Below are 15,149 nucleotides of genomic sequence, written 5' to 3' on the forward strand. Positions count from 1 at the left end.
TGGGACGATGCTCATCACCATCTCCAGAGGGCAGTACGCAGAACAAAGGAGGTATCTGATAAGAGGAGGATTCCAGGCCCCATCTATACTCCAGGACAAAAGGTCTGGCTCTCCACCAGAGATATCCGGTTGCGACTGCCCTCCCGAAAATTAAGTCCCAGATTTGTTGGTCCCTTCACCATTCTGGAACAGGTCAACCCCGTCACATACAAATTACAGTTACCACCACAGTACAGAATCCACCCCACATTCCACGTGTCCCTTCTAAAACCCTTTCACGATCCTCTGATTCCCTCCACAGAGCCTGGCCATGAAGAGGAACCTCCTCCCCCCCTGATGTTAGAAGAAGGGGCCATCTACCAAGTCAAGGACATCCTACGGTCCCGGCGTCGTGGTGGTCAGCTTGAATACCTCGTCGACTGGGAAGGATACGGTCCAGAAGAGAGGTCATGGGTCTCCAGATCCGATATACTAGATCCCGCACTTATGGAAGAGTTCCACTCCAATCACCCAGAATTTCCAGCACCTCGAGGACGAGGTAGACCACCACGACGTCGGAGGTTCAGGCCCTCAGGAGCGGGCCCTGGGGAGGGGGGTAATGTCACGGATTGGCCAGGCTCTTCCACCAACATCACGCACCGAGCACCTTCACCTGAGTATTAACCACGCACAGCTGCACCCAATCACTCCCATTCACTATATAAGCACACACCTCACTTCACTCATTGTCCGGTCTCGTTCCTACGAAGCGGACTCTGAGTGAACCACTTCCTAGGTTTCACTCCCCTACGATCTCAGCAATTATACTTACCTTTACTCTGTTTCCTTCTAGTCTGTCCAGTGTCCCGGTGTCCTGTCAGCGTTGTGTGTCTCGTCAGTCTGTCTTCCCCGCAAGTCCTCTGGTGTGTGCATTCGGTCATCCTTCAGTGTTTGTCATCCCACCTGACAAAGAGGATCATCAGTTCCACTAAACTCCGTTCATCGCTCCATCACTATTCATTTATACTCTACTGTTGGAATAAACATTGTTTATACTCACTCCCCTTGTTTGTCCGTCTGCTTCCGTAACAGAAGACAACCGAAAGTTCTCCCTGGTTTTTTGGGCTCTTCTTAGAATTTCACAACAGTTTGGTGCCGTGAGCCAGACTAGAGAAATTCACAACAGAATCTAACTCAGATAAACTACAATTACTGAAACTCTAACTAAATTAAAATTAAATTAAAATGTTCACAAAATAAAACCTAAAACTAGCAAAAGTGTCAAAGAAACTCAAACGTAAAGCTGATGTGAAATGCACATTACATTTAAAAACAGCATCAAAATAAGAACTAGTCAAAACATGCTAAACTATAATAATCTTTCTGTAGATCAAGGTAGAAGCTAAAGTGTTCTGTTCACTCCGATAAACTACAAGTACTAAAACTACAACTACATATATAAAGAGCAAACACAAATGTTCACAAAATGAAACCTAAAAGTGAATCTGAACATGAACAGCAAATTTACAAAGAAAATCACAATAAAACTCTATTAAACAGGCAAAACTATAATAACCTTCTGTGGACACAAGACAAGATCATATTAAAAATTATATTATAATGTTCACAAAATAAAATCTACAACTAACAAACCCATCCAAGACACAAACTTAATCATTTGAAATGCACATTACATTTACAAACAGCATTAAAATAAGAAATTATTTAAATTATTTTACATGCAAAACTACTGTATAATAGCCTTTCTGTGAATACAAGACGAGATTATTTTATATATATATATATATATATATATATAACAATTTGGAGCAGCACGGTGGCTCAGTGGTGTCACACTGTGGCCTCACAGTAAGAAGGTTGCTGGTTCGAGTCCCAGCTGGGTCAGTTGGTGTTTCTGTGTGGAGTTTGCATGTTCTCCCCGTGTTGGTGTGGGTTTCTCCGGTTTCCCCCACAGTCCAAACACATGCGCTATAGGAGAACTGATCAACTAAACTGGCTGTAGTATATGAGTGTGTGTGTGTGTGTGTGTGTGTGTGTGTGTGTGTGTGTGTGTGTGTGTGTGAATGAGTGTGTATGGGTGTTTTCCAGTACTGGGTTGCAGTCGCTGTGTAAAACATATGCTGCAATAGTTGGCGGTTCATTCCGCTGTGGCGACCCCTGATGAATAAAGGGACTAAGCTGAAAAGAAAATGAATGAATGAATAAAACTATATAAAAATCTGTTCACAAAGGGAAACTAACTGAATGAAATCTAACATGAGCGAAACAAACGTAAAGCTAATCTGAACTGCACATTACATTTACTAACAGCGTCACCATAATAACTCATTATACATGCACCGCTATAATAACCTTTCTGTGGAGACAAGACGAGACTCAACAACAGAAGACGGAGCAGAAGTTTAATAAGACGCTGTTTCTGACACATTTGATGCTTGTGTAGTAAAGCGGGCAGATGTTGAACACGGTCCAAACGCCACAGGCTTCACACACAAACCTGGACTCATATTATTTTAACCCGAGGACAAGAAGATGTGCTGGTGCAGGAGCGTCCCTGAAGTCTTCTCCATCCTCACAAACACTTCTCAGCGCTGTCAGAAGAACGGCTCCGCTCAGACAGGAGAGTAATGAAAGCATGAGTTTGCTGTTGTAATAATCATCATTATATTCCGGCACCCCGAGGCGCTGCGCCGACTGATCATCTGCTTTAGCAACTTTCTGCTGTATGGTAAAGTACTCGCAGAAATAAATGTCACTGATTCTATTCTGCCACTTTATACAAGACGTAAACTAAGTCTCTGATGAGTGTGTGTGGAGTTCGAGCTGATAACAGCACACAGATAATGTTCTCTAACTCTCTGAAACTGACCCTCTCAGGTGTTGATCCTAACTTGTTGTGTTTTGGCGACTGTCGCTTTAAATGCAAATAAGATAGTGCTCTTTTCAGATGAGGGCGGAGCTACAATATCTGTCAGTCTATGTCGCTTCTCATCTAAAACTCCACATCTATAATCCTCTTAGTCTATGCTGACATTATCTTCAGCAGCTCAAACACTCTAATGGATAATGGACAGACGGCTGCTTCTCACTCAGGGCTGCTGTTTATGCTAATGAGATGGAGAGATGAGCACTAGTGGGCGGGGCTTTCCCCCTCTGATGACACGTACAAAGAGAGAATGTCAATCAAAGTGTTTCATTCATCAAGCAAATACAATTAATTCATGTTGACCATTAGAGGCTGGAGATATTCACACACTGCTGACACACACACACTACTGGATTTTTGCATAGTAGGAGCCCTTTAAATCAAAAATGCACGTAAATGTGTACACCATAGACCAGGGCTGTTCAATTAGTTTGTCATAGGGGCCATTTCATGAAGAGCATCCTAAATGAGGGGTCGGAGAGACATGACTTACAATATGAGTGATGACACAGCAGCAATATAAGAGCCCATATGCTGTATTTTTGCTCCTTAAGACACCCACGCTGGCTTTTTCTACATTAAAATGTTAATATATTGTATTTTGAAACTACATAACATCACTGCATTGTACGATGTGGCTTTTTACAAACATATTCAGGTGTTGTATTTCAAACTCATTTATATGTTATGTTTTAAATTGCGTAACAATCGGCGCCAATAGCCTAGTGGTTAGTGCGTCGACATATAGCACCCAGGTGCTCGCGGCGACCCGAGTTCGATTCTCGGCTTGAGGTCCTTTGCCAATCTTTCCCCTCTCTCTGCTCCCCACACGTTCCTGTCTTTAAATCTCCACTGTTCTATAAATAAAGGTGAAAACCCCTATAAAAATAATAAAAAATAAATAAATAAATAAAATAAACTGCGTAACAATTAGGAATGCAAGGATTAAAGATTTTGGTTGTATGATTATAAGAATAATCATCAATTATCATGTATATTATGCATTTATTAAGTTCAGAACACGACTAGTTTAGAAAACCACAAGAAAACTGCTTCTATTTTACAGTGTTGTTTATTTATACAGCACAAAATATTAATAAAACACAAACAATACTCCACTTCTCTTTGGACTTAAAAATAAATGAATAAGTTTTTGATAATTTTACAATGAAAATAAACGACAGAACAATGAATAAATAAATAAAAATGAGGATAAATAAAAATAGTGTTTGTCTAATGTTAGTTTAAGCTATATATTAGTAAAGAATTTAAAAGAACTGTTGTTATTATCTGTGTTCATACACACATAATCATTTTAATCCTTTGGAATAATTCATGTAACGTATCTTTTGTGTACATTTCACTGAAAGCCACGCACAACTCTCTCCACTACAGCGTTGGATCATTTCTACTGTAAGCGCCTGGAGGGCACAATTGCATCGCTCTTGCAAGTCACACCGCTCCAAATATGCACACGTCTCCATTGCAAATAATGAATTGACATGCGGAACAGACGCAATATGTGATCGGCCTGCTGGTACGGTTAATCCAGTGTGCGTGTGTATTAGCCTCGGTATAAGCTTGGAACTTTAAAGTAGCACACAGGTGGCATAACTTTGTTAAGTTGCAGCAGTTTTGCTCTGTGCAACAGAAACGCAGCGTGGAGAAGCCTTTACGATTGATTAACTGTAATGAATTAAAGCGCGGTTAATAGTGGAATCAGCTGATCATTGCATCCCTGTGCATACCGCTGTGCATACCCAAGTGATATCAGTGCACTGTACAAAAGGCCTTTTCTACAAACATATCCAAATGTTTCTGGCTGCTCGCGCCACTCGCTTAATGTCAGGTGACTCACGCACTGCGCAGCCTTCAACTGCAGCTCGTGCTGTATTGAACAGACTTTATAACTATAGCGGCCGCTTTTAGACTGAACTCAATTTATTTTCGATGTGTTGGTCACACTATTTGGAGGGCTGGAACAATCTGCCTCAGGGGCTGCCAATTGAATAGCCCTGCCATAGACTGTGAAAGATATGGCTGTAGTATCTGAGTCGTCACCCATAGGTTTCTGAACAACATAAATGAACCTACAAGTAGGTGTGGCCAGAGATGTATAAAGTACTAGAGACCCAGACTTAAGTAAAAGTACAAGTACTCTATCAAAAAGTGACTTGAGTAGAAGTAAAAGTGCTCTTTAAGCACCATACTTAAGTGGAAGTACTAAAGTATTCAACATTTTTTGTACTTCAGTATTGCAAGTAGTTTATTTCAAAATTTAATACTCAAGTACTGAAAGTAAAAGTACAAGTATTGTGTAATGTAGTTATTAAAGAATGCAGTCAAAAGACATCATATTGTTTTGTTTATTTTAAATCTATTTTTGGGGGGCACGTCATTAAGCAGAACGAAAAGAAACATGACTTACAATACTGTTTTTCTCTCACGCTAGAACCACAGATCTGACAGATTATAACAGCTTTAACACACACCTTTCAAAGTTGTGTGTCACAAAAACAGTCCATAATCCACTCAAAATGCTATTGGTTGTAAACGCTGTAAACGAATGTCTAATTCCCTTGATTTTGATTTTATTGTAAAAAAAAGAAAACGTGTATATTACTGCGTTAAATGAAAATCTGAAATATTTTATGGCTTATGGCTATGATTTAGTATTCAAAAATGTTTCATTTTGATTATGTTTTAATTAAATTGGTCTTAAACTTCATATTTTTATAGTATATTTATTCATTCTGGTACTTTTACCATAAACCAACATCTCAACCATTTGGTAGAGGCTGATATTTTAGAAATTATGGGATGTGTTGGGGGAAAATGTATTGATTGTGTTAACTAGCGACATTAGGAGTTAATAAATGCAATAAATAAAAAAATTCTATTGGTTTTTTTCTTGGTGTGACAGTTAAATGGTTACTTGTAATACAATTGTGTCCTTTAATACAGCAGTAAGATATATGAACTGTACCCTTAATTTGACCCGCTCAAAGAAAACACTCTTTCTGAATGTATCAAACAAAACTCATGCACAGAAAACAGCATGAGCATTTATAGCAAATAAACTAATGTAAATATTCTCCCGCCTGCTTTTTAAACGCTGACAGGCGAGGTCTTACACCCCTTTGATTAGTTATTGTCTTCACCTTCTCAACAGAAAGGGCTGCTATCGGCTTTAGAAATGAAAGCGTTGTTCACTGATGGCGAGAAGAACAGCCGCGGTTACAGTCTATGTATGTATAATACGCGGTTATCACAGGTAATTTATAATAGACACAGTGGAGAAAACTTGCACCTCATACACGCCTACCAGGCCAGCGGGTCAAATGTCCAAAGTGAGAGAGGCAGAGATGGAGTCTCACAACATTTCTCTGTAGTAGTGAAATAGCGGCTCGTGTGCTGTGCCGCCTTCACTCGCCCTCGCGCCTCCGTCCTTCGCCATAGTATTGCGACACCGCACATAGGAGATAAATGACGTCAGTGCGTAATAACCCGTTATGATCTATTACTGAACCGATATCGACCATTTTGACACCTCTAGTAACGAGTAACGATGCAGCTCATAAAAAATCTATCGGAGTAAAAGTATTAAACTCATCGTAAATATGTACTTAAGTAAAAGTGGAAGTAGGAGAAACAAACAATACTCCAGTAAAGTACTGATACTGCCTTTTAGTACTTAAGTACAGTAGTGAAGTAGTTCTACTGCGTTACTATACATCTCTGGGTGTGGCCAACCGTTTCCATTCTGTTCACGCATCATCGTGCCGACCGGGGGTTACCAAATAAGGGCAAAGAGGCGGAGCGTGAGCGGAGCTAAAGGCTGGCCCTTCAGGATTAATGCGAAGACTCGTCTGTCACTGGGGTCTTACAGGAATCAGTCTCATGTTCTCCACTCCTCCATGACCACCACAGCAGCTGCTCAGGATACGGCCTGGTCCAGGATTATGGAGACATTGGGATCATCTCTTCACAGGTCTTGGATCACATCAGTGGCGCTGCATAGTCTGAGGGCCTCAGGATGAGTATACACAGGTGGAAATAGAGAATTAAGAAAGATGATTATATTATAGTTTATAGATTATATTATAGTTTATAGTACTTTAGAAATATCTTTACTATGTTTACATGACTTAAGTACATGAATCTCATTTGCATTTAAAGCTACAGTCACCAAAACGCCACAATAAGGATCAAAGTGTCAGTTTCAGAGAGTTAGAGAACATTACCTGTGTGCTATTGTGAGAGTGTGTGATTAAATGGATTCATTCATTCATTTTCCTTCAGCTTAGTCCCTTTATTAACCAGGGGTCGCCACAGCGGAATGAACCGCCAACTATTCCAGCATATGTTTTGCACAGCGGATGCCCTTCCAGCTGCAACCCAGTACTGGGAAACACCCATACACACTCACTCACACACACTCATACACTACGGTCAATTTAGCATGTGTTTGAACTGTAGGGGAAGCTGGAGCACCAGGAGAAAACCCATGCGAACATGGGGAGAACATGCAAACTCCACACAGAAATGCAACTGGCCCAGCCAGGACTCGAACCAGAGACCTTCTTGTGCTCATTGAACAGAAGAAGTGTGGTAAAACTGAAATAGTTGTCCAGTTTCTTTTTGAATTATAGGTGTCCTCTACTGTATGCAGATTTCCCAGTACTGGGTTGCGGCTGGAAGGGCATCCGCTGTGTGAAACATATGCCAGAGTAGTTGGTGGTTCATTCCGCTGTGGTCAATCAGAGATTAAGCTGAAGGACAGGACTGTATGAATGGTCTCTGTGCAGTATTGCTGAGAGGAAGAAGACTGACATGTCCACGGGGGATACAGACAAATCACGACAGCTTTCCACACACTCATCTCTCTCACACACACTCCCTGCTCCCCGCTGCGTCTGCAGGTGTACGTGTGTGTGTCTGTGGCTGTATTGTGTTTTACTGCGTGCGTGTGTTTACCTGTGTTTTAATGCATATGTGTGACTGTGTGTGTCTGTGTGTGTGTGTGTGTGTGTGTTTACCTGTGTTTTACTGCGTGTGTGTGTTTAACTGTGTTTTACTGTGTGTGTGTGTGTGTGTGTGTTTACCTGTGTTTTACTGCGTGTGTGTGTTTAACTGTGTTTTACTGTGTGTGTGTGTGTGTGTGTGTGTGTTTACCTGTGTTTTACTGTGTGTGTGTGTTTACCTGTGTTTTACTACGTGTGTGTGTGTGTGTGTGTGTGTGTGTTTACCAATGTGTGTGTGTTTACCTGTGTTTTACTGTGTGTGTGTGTGTGTGCGTGTGCGTGAGTGTTTACCTGTGTTTTACTGTGTGAGTGTGTGTGTGTTTACCTGTGCTTTACTGTGTGTGTGTGTGTGTGTGTGTGTGTGTTTAACTGTGTTTTACTGTGTGTGTGTGTGCGTTTACCTGTGTTTTACTGTGTGTGTGTGTGTGTGGGTGTGTGTGTGTGTGTGTGTTTAACTGTGTTTTACTACATCTCGGTGTGCGTGTGTTTGTGTGTGTTTAACTGTGTTTTACTGCATGTGTGTGTTTGTGTGTGTGTGTGTATGTGTGCGTGTGATCCAGCAGTGAGGAATGCTGGGAAGCTCCAGCCTCGCCTCGTTGCAGATCTGCTCTGAGTTATAACTCTGGACAAACGGCACTTCCTGTGTTCATGCAAATGACTAAAACATGTTCTCTCTCTCTCTCTCTCTCTCTCTCTCTCTCTCTCTCTCTCTCTCTCTCTCTCTCTCTCGCTCTCTCTCTCTCTCTCTCTCTCTCTCTCTCTCTCTCTGTCTCTCTCTCTCTCTCTCTCTCTCTCTCTCTCTCTCTCTCTCTGTCTCTCTCTCTTCTCTGCTCTCTCTCTCATCCTCTCTCTCTCTCTCTCTGTCTCTCTCTGTCTCTCTGTCTCTCTCTCTCTCTCTCTCTCTCTCTCTCTCTCTCTGTCTCTCTCTCTCTCTCTCTTCTCTCTCTCTCTCTCTCTCTCTGTCTCTCTCTCTGTCTCTCTCTGTCTCTCTCTCTCTCTCTGTCTCTCCTCTCTCTCTCTCTCTCTCTCTCTCTCTCTCTCTCTCTCTCTCTCTCTCTCTCTCTCTCTCTCTCTCTCTCTCTGTCTCTCTCTCTCTCTCTCTCTCTCTCTCTCTGTCTCTCTCTGTCTCTCTGTCTCTCTCTCTCTCTCTCTCTCTCTCTCTCTCTCTCTCTCTCTCCTCACTCAGGCATGGGGGATTTCAGAAAGAAGCTCGTCTCCGAGTACCAGTATGATTTTTGGCACGGACTGGTGGAAAATTGTCAAGCGCTTGAGGAGAAAGACCCCTTCAACAGGAAGTTCATCATGTTTAATGACAGACTGACAGTGAGCAGAACAGGAAGTGGAGTGTATTTAACCCTCTCTCACTACAAATAGACGATCACCTTTACTTCGTTACACACACACACTCTTCAGTCTGCATGTTTAGGTGCTCATGTCTGTGGTTGAACTGTACTCCTGACACCACTAGAAGATCTTTATTCTTTTGGTGAGCCTTTACCTGTAGGGGTGTTCATAAGAGTGAGACTGAGATGTTATGCCTGCTTATGACCAGTGTTGGGGGAGACACATCACAAGTAACGTGAGTTTCATGATAAGATCACCTTTCTAAGTAACAAGTAAAGTAATGCTGCCTGACTTGTGTGCTCCACGCAGGTGAGTGGGCTTAACAAACCACCTGTAGGACACACTCCTCCTGTCCTAATGCAGCAGACACTGTGTTAGAAACTCTCCTGTGCTTTACATGTGTGTCTCTATAACTGCTATTTTCATTTATAACACTTCATTTCTGCATCTTGTTTATATACACTATGAACATCAGCTACGCTAATTATTCTCTTTATTCTCTATTTCCACCTGTGTATACTCATCCTGAGGCCCTCAGAGACAATGCAGCGCCACTGATGTGATCCAAGACCTGTGAAGAGATGATCCCAAGGTCTCCATAATCCTGGACCAGGCCGTATCCTGAGCAGCTGCTGTGGTGGTCATGGAGGAGTGGAGAACATGAGATGATTCCTGTAAGACCCCAGTGACAGACGAGTCTTCACATTGATCCTGAAGGGCCAGCCTGACCACCGCTGGTGACCTACTCCCAACCTGCAGCTTCTCCATGATGGACGTCCAGCGCTCTCCAGCCCCCAGACTGCATCTCCACACAGGAAGTTTGGTCAGAGGAGAAATGGTCGTGCCCAGATGAGTCTGGTTTCTCTCCAGGTTTTCTCCTTCACTTTGGTCAATTGGTGAAGTTTGTTCCTCCACTGTCTTCACTAGCTTGCATGGTTCAGGATCTGTAGAGCTGCGCATCGTTGGATTTGCTCTTCAGTGTTTGGACTCTCAGTAGTGATTATTAAACCACACTGAACTGAGCTCAACTGAACTGGACTGGACTTTAACTCTGAAATCTGGACATTACTAGATCTTCTATGTTAAGCTGCTTTTAGACAATCTACATTGTAAAAGTGCTATAGAAATAAACATGAAATGAATTAAATTAAATCAATAAACCCGAGTACTATAACACATTACTTACCATAAGATGTAACTAAGTAACACAACTACTTACAATTTTGGGCTGAAACTCGATAATGTAATGCATTACTGTCTAAAGCAGAGTTAGTAACCGATGGTAACCTTTGATTTGGCCAACCATCCTATTTAAGAAGAGAGGGAGAATTCTGAGGAGGGTCGGGGTTAATGCCTTTAATATACATTATGATTTCTGATTTAACGTAACCTTTCATTTGTTTGTGTTGTGTTTAAGCTACAAAACACTAACTTTGATGAAATAAATGTTAGTAAATGATGTTTTTTTATTGAATGAACATCCTGCTGCTTAACGGATGGACCACAATTCAAGGCAAAGGCAGGTGCAGCTTGACTAGTGTATTCGACATTAAACTCCATTGTGTTATAAATGGAATTCTTATATTTTTTTATACAGTAGGTTCATTATAAAATGTACAAATATATTTAATGCATTAGTTAGAATGATTAAAGTAATGTTTTCTATTTATTTTGAAATCCATGCCAACTTTGTAATACACCTTGATATATTTACCTTTGACCCATGCCCCTCAATCAAGTTCGGATTTTGGCCCTTTTTAAGAAGAAGTTTTGGGCACCCTTGGACTAAAGTAACTTTCCGCAATACAGTTTATGATTTTATTAAGTGTTATTCACTCAGTTTTGTCATTTTAAATGCAAAGTAGACATTGTTTGTTATGACAACTCAACATAAACAAATACATCACTACCTTCTTTTGTCTTTGTCATGACAACCTGATGTTACCAAGACTACAAATCTTGTCATATATCTGTCACAAACATGACGCCATATATATCTATTTATATTATATATATATATATATTTTTTTTTTTTTTTTTTCGGCTTAGTCCCTTTATTAATCTGGGGTCTCCACAGTATAGTATAGTATAGTATAATACAGTATAGTACATGAACCGCCAACTTATCCAGCATATGTTCTACGCAGTGGATGCCCTTCCAGCTGCAATCCATCACAGGGAAACATCCAGACACAGGCATTCACACACATACACTATAGACAATTTAGTTGGTCAATTCCCCTATAGCGCATGTGTTTGGGCTGTGGGGGAAACCGGAGCACCCGGAGGAAACCCACACCAACACGGGGAGAACATGCAAACTCCACACAGAAACACCAACTGACCCAGCTGAGACTCAAACCAGAGACCTTCTTGCTGTGAGGGCATTGTGCTACCCACTGTCCACCATGCTGCCAACTGTACTAAAGCTCTCAGCACTCAGAGATGTACAATGCAGTACAGTATACTATAGTACAGTACAGTAAAAAGTATTATGGTACAGTTTAGTACACAATGGTACAGTACAGTATGGTACAGTATAGTAATAATTCCTTACATTAATATAGCTCTTTTCTAGACACTCAAAGCACTTTACACACATGTTTGGGGGGAATCTCGTCATCCAGCACCAATTCAATTCAATTTAATTCCCCTTTATTTGTATAGCACTTTTACAATGTAGATTGTGTCAAAGCAGCTTCATATAGAAGATCATAGTAAATAGGAACAGTGTAGTTCAGTTTGTAGTGTTTAAGTTCAGTTCAGTTGAGCTCAGTTCAGTGTGGTTTAATAATCACTACTGAGAGTCCTAACACTGAAGAGCACCAGTGTGCAGCATCCACCTGGATGACGCAACGACAGCCATATTGTGCCAGACTGCACACCACACACCAGCAGATTGGTGCAGAGGAGACAGTGTGATGAAGCTAGTTATGATATGAGGATGGACAGAGGCCAGGGGGCAGATTTGGCCAGGATGCCGGGGTTAAACCTCTACTCTTTTTCCAAGGACATCCTGGGATTATTCAACGACCACCGAGAGTCAGGACCTCGGCTTAATGTTTCATCCGAAAGACGGCACTCAATGAGCTGTATAGAGTCCCCATAAATATACTGGGGCATTAGGACCCACATAGACCACAGGTTAAGCACCCCCTGCTAGCCTCACTTACACCACTTCCGGCAACAACCTAGCTTTCCCATGTGGTCTCCCATCTAAATACTGACCAGGCACAGCCCTGCTATACTGCAGTATAGTACAGTATAGTATAATGCATAGTACAGGACAGTATATTGCGGCATTGTACAGTACAGTATAGTACAGTATAATACAGTATACTACAGTATAGTACAGTACAGTGTAGTACAGTATAATACAGCATAATACAGTACTGTAGGTCCACTGGTACAGATGGATGTAATCCAGCTCAATACAGCAAACATCTCCAATCCAAAGTTGATCTGTTTCCCACTGACAGTGTTAAAGCTCTAAATATCAGTGTATAATGGGAATATCCACAATCTGCTTCTCTCTGACCGGGACACGGACAGCATATCAACAACAGCACTGCTCCGTGTTCATTCACAGAGAGCCTGATGTACTGTCTACATCTGATCTGAAGTATAATTTAATAAGCCAGTGTGGAGGAGTTCTCCTGATATCACTCAGAATTTAGGCTTTGGCATTAATGTTGCACGTGTTCATCTTCTGCGTTTAACATCTGAACTAGAGATATATGAGATTAAAGATGAAGTCTGATTCACTTCAATATAAATGCAAGATCTGCCTGTTCAATTTACAACTCACACACACATACACACACTCACTAATACACACACTCACTCATACACAAACATTCACTGTGTGTGTGCGTTCATATGTGTGCATTGGTGTGCGTGTGTATCATGTGTCTGTACGTGCATGTATGTACGTGCAAATGTGTGCATGAATGTGTGTGTGTGTGCATGTGTTTGTATGTATGTGTATGTGTGTTTGTGTGTATGTGTCAGTGTCTGTGCATGTTTATGTGTGTGTATTCGTGTATGTATGTTTGTATGTAAGCATGTATGTGTAAGTGTGTGTGCATGAATGTGCGTGTGTGTGTGCATGTGCATGAATGTGTGAGAGTGTGTGTGTATGCATGTGTGAGTTTGTGTGCATGAATGAGATTGTGTGTGTGTGTGTGTGCATGTGATTGTGTGCATGTGTCAGTGTCTGTTCATGTTTGTGTGTGCGTGTGTATGTTTGTGTGTGTAAGTGTGTATGTATTTTTCTATGTATGCATGTATGTGTGTGTTTTTGTATGTTTGATTTTATGTGTGTCAGTGTGTGTTTTTGTGTGAGCATGCGTTCATGTATGTGCGTGCGTATGTGTGTGTTTGAATGTGTGTGTGAGCATGTATATTTGATTTTATGTGAGTGTTATTATGTGCGCATGCTTTCATGTATGTGTGCGCATGTGTGTGTATGTGTATGCGTGCGGGTATGTGTGTGTGAGTGTATGAATGTATGTGTGTGTGTGTGTCTGTATGTGTGTGTGAGGGCCGCAGTGGGGCTGAGTGTCTGCATTCGGGCTCCTCTCGCTGTGCTGCCAGGTTTTCCATCAGAGCGGAGGACGTTTGGCAGATCTCAGCTCATCTCTCCCTGGAGCCGCGCTGCTTTATTACACACAAACACACACAAACACACTAACTTTCCTTTTGTTGACTTCTCTGCTGCTATTATTCAGTGTGTGTGTGTGTGTGTGTTTGGACTGAATGGAGCTTCTGCCCAGGCCAGAGTGTGTTTTCCTCATTGATCAGCGCTGCTTTACACACAGTCTGCATAATACATGAGCAGACCACTGTATAATACAGCCCAGTGTATGTGGACGAGCTCGCAGACTTCTTAATCAGGAGGATTTGAGGAACTTTATTACAGGTTAAACACACCTGAGTGGAGGATCTGATTTATGACAACTAATAACTCTGGACACAAGCAAAACAGCAGCAGTGTGTTCATTTGACATGTTCCTTATGAATATTCTACTGTATATGGCACAAAAACATGTGCTGTTAGGGAATATGGCAAAATTTACTATATTGTGTGTGTGTGTGTGTGTGTGTACACTCATTTGCTCTAGATGCAGACAACAGTGGCCACTCAATCTGCATCTGATTCACTCAAAAGAATCAGTTCATTTGGGTCATTTGCTCTTGAATCAGACAACAGTGGCAACACAGTGTGTATCTGAGTCACTCAAAAGAATCATTAGTCATTTACTCTAGAATCAGTTCATTAGAGTCATTTGCTCTAGATTCAGACAACATTGGTCACGCATTCTGCATCTGACTCACTAAGAAGAATCAGTTCATTGGAGTCATTTGCTCTAGATTCAGACAACAGTGGTCACACAGTCTGCATCTGACTCACTAAGAAGAATCAGTTCATTGGAGTCATTTGCTCTAGATTCAGACATCATTGGCCACTCAATCTGCATCTGATTCACTCAAAAGAATCAGTTTGAGTCATTTGCTCTTGAATCAGACAACAGTGGTAACACAGTGTGTATCTGAGTCACTCAAAAGAATCATTAGTCATTTACTCTAGAATCAGTTCATTAGAATCATTTGCTCTAGATTCAGACAACAGTGGTCACGCAGTCTGCATTTGACTCACTAAGAAGAATCAGTTTATTTGAGTCATTTGCTCTAGATTCAGACAACAGTGGTCACGCAGTCTGCATCTGACTCACTAAGAAGAATTAGTTCATTGGAGTCATTTGATCTAGATTCAGACATCATTGGCCACTCAATCTGCATCTGATTCACTCAAAAGAATCAGTTTATTTGAGTCATTTGCTCTTGAATCAGAC

The sequence above is a fragment of the Danio aesculapii genome, chromosome 14 (genome assembly GCF_903798145.1).
Source record: "Danio aesculapii chromosome 14, fDanAes4.1, whole genome shotgun sequence".
In the NCBI taxonomy this organism is placed as follows: domain Eukaryota; kingdom Metazoa; phylum Chordata; class Actinopteri; order Cypriniformes; family Danionidae; genus Danio; species Danio aesculapii.